The sequence below is a fragment of the Ovis canadensis genome, chromosome X (genome assembly GCF_042477335.2).
Source record: "Ovis canadensis isolate MfBH-ARS-UI-01 breed Bighorn chromosome X, ARS-UI_OviCan_v2, whole genome shotgun sequence".
NCBI lineage: Eukaryota > Metazoa > Chordata > Mammalia > Artiodactyla > Bovidae > Ovis > Ovis canadensis.
In genome coordinates this window covers 71,752,109-71,754,225 of record NC_091727.1, presented here as the reverse complement: position 1 = coordinate 71,754,225, position 2,117 = coordinate 71,752,109, and the positions used below count along the sequence as shown (strand labels likewise).

The following is a 2,117-nucleotide window of genomic DNA, read 5'->3' as shown; positions in this document are numbered from 1 at the left end:
TTCCACCTCCACTATTGCCTAGATCTTTATCTTTCCTCAGATATTAAAGGCTGCTGCTGTGAGCTGTGAAAAATGCCAGGATTCTTGGCCACAGGAGGAGAGGAATTCAACCCAGGGCCAATGAAGAGGCTTGATGGCTCAGAGCTTTTTGTGTAATAAAGTTTCATTAAAGTATAAAAGATATAGAGAAATCTTCTGGCATAGACACCAGAAGGGGACAGAAAGAGTGCCCCCTTGCTGGTTTTTAGCAAGAGTTATTCCCTGGTGGCTCAGAGGTTAAAGCATCTGCCTCCAATGCAGGAGACCTGGGTTCGATCCCCGGGTCGGGAAGATCCCCTGGAGAAGGAAATGGCAACCCACTCCAGTATTCTTGCCTGGAGAATCCCACGGACAGAGGAGCCTGGTAGGCTACAGTCCACGGGGTCACAAAGAGTAGGACATAACTAAGTGACTTCACCTCACCTCACCTCACCTCATACACCTATTAGCAAGCTGCTAATTAGAGAAAGGAAACACCTCAAAAGTGAGAAAGATGCACCAGGCCCCTTACCCACAACATGCATTTTGAGATAGCACTGGCATAAGGTGAGTCATCCTGGGCCATAAAACAATTGACATGAATCTTGAAGAAAGGTAGATTTCCAAGCAAATACATAGTTCCTTAACATAGCTTAAGGAAGATATTCCCATGAGAAAAAACACATTTCTTAGCTCAAGGTTTGAGATAATTCAGGTGGAACCAGGTGTCACCATGACAACACAGGATTAGAAGATAAAAGAAAAAAAAAAAAAAGTCCGCCACTTGCAGTTTAATTTCCTCCTGCTGCTTGAGAACCTCTGGCCCGCCTATCGAGTCTATTAACACTCTCATTATGATTTTAAATGTCATTTCTTCAGAGAGGACTTTCCTGATTACCCCTTCCAAAGTAGCTCCCTGTCCAACACAAAAGTCTTTCTCACGAGAATTTATTCATTTTTAAAATAATGCTACAATTTTATTTTATTTTATTTATTTATTATTATTATATATATTTTTTTACTTTACTATATTGTATTGGTTTTGCCACACATCAACATAAATCCTCCATGGGTATACATGTGTTCCCAATCCTGAACCCTCTCCCACCTCCCCTCAACCAACACCATCCCTCCAGGTCATCCCAGTGCACCAGCCCCAAGCATCCTGCACCCTGCATTGAACCTAGACTGGCGATCCGTTTCTTATACAATTTTAAATTTAAATATTTATTTTTAGATTTTAAAAATCTCTATTTTCCCCAATAAACTGTAAGAGTAAGGCTTATCATTTGTTGACTGTATTATCACCACTCAGAACACCACCTGGCTTGAAGTAAATGCTCAAAAATATGTATTCAATAATAAATGTAAGCCTGACTGAACAAATGAAAGTAACTCTAGTCTCATGACCAGTGGTTTGTAGGTGTTAACTTAATCTACTAAACATGTCAAAATACCTTAGAATTTTTTATGTCTAAGGGAATGTCACAATCACAAGTTAGTAAGTTGGCATTTCTTTGTCTTGGATTCTTATCAATTTATTATCTTCAGGTACATCTGAGAAAGCCTGCAAAAGAAACTGGGTAATGAAATGTGAATAAGGCTTGAGTATTAAACTTTACAAAGATCATTTTTTTCTGAAGTAATGAAGAGAGTTGCTAAAGAGAACATAAAAGAAATGATGATGTGGGCCATCTGAGAAAAAGGAACAAAGCATCAACAAAGATATCTGGAAGATAAGATTTCTCAAAAAACCATGACACAGAGTAGAAGGGATGTAGGTGAATAGTGCTGACTCAGTACTGTCCCAGGGATAAGCTAAACAAAATAATCATTTTAGGGAGGAGAAGGGATACCTTCAAAATAAACCACCCTGGCTTCATGTTCTAACATAAGAATATCAGTCATACAAACACTTCTTCATAGGCATCAATGATCTGCTTAAAGTTTGCTCATATTTATCCCTTCTCAAATGGCAAAATATTCCACTTCATAACAGCCTTTAGTTTGCATAGAAGCTCAGTGTCCCTGAACACTTCTTGCAGAGATATAGCAAGACCCACCCAGTTTCACCCTACATTAGATATCATTGTACATTA

General features: G+C 38.9%; 1 non-coding gene across 1 annotated transcript; it reads left to right on the top strand.

Annotated features, from left to right (window-relative positions):
- Positions 1-258: 258 nt before the first annotated feature.
- TRNAW-CCA (transfer RNA tryptophan (anticodon CCA)) lies at positions 259-330 on the top strand. Its single transcript has one exon. It is a non-coding gene; the product is annotated as a tRNA-Trp (tRNA).
- Positions 331-2,117: the final 1,787 nt, after the last annotated feature.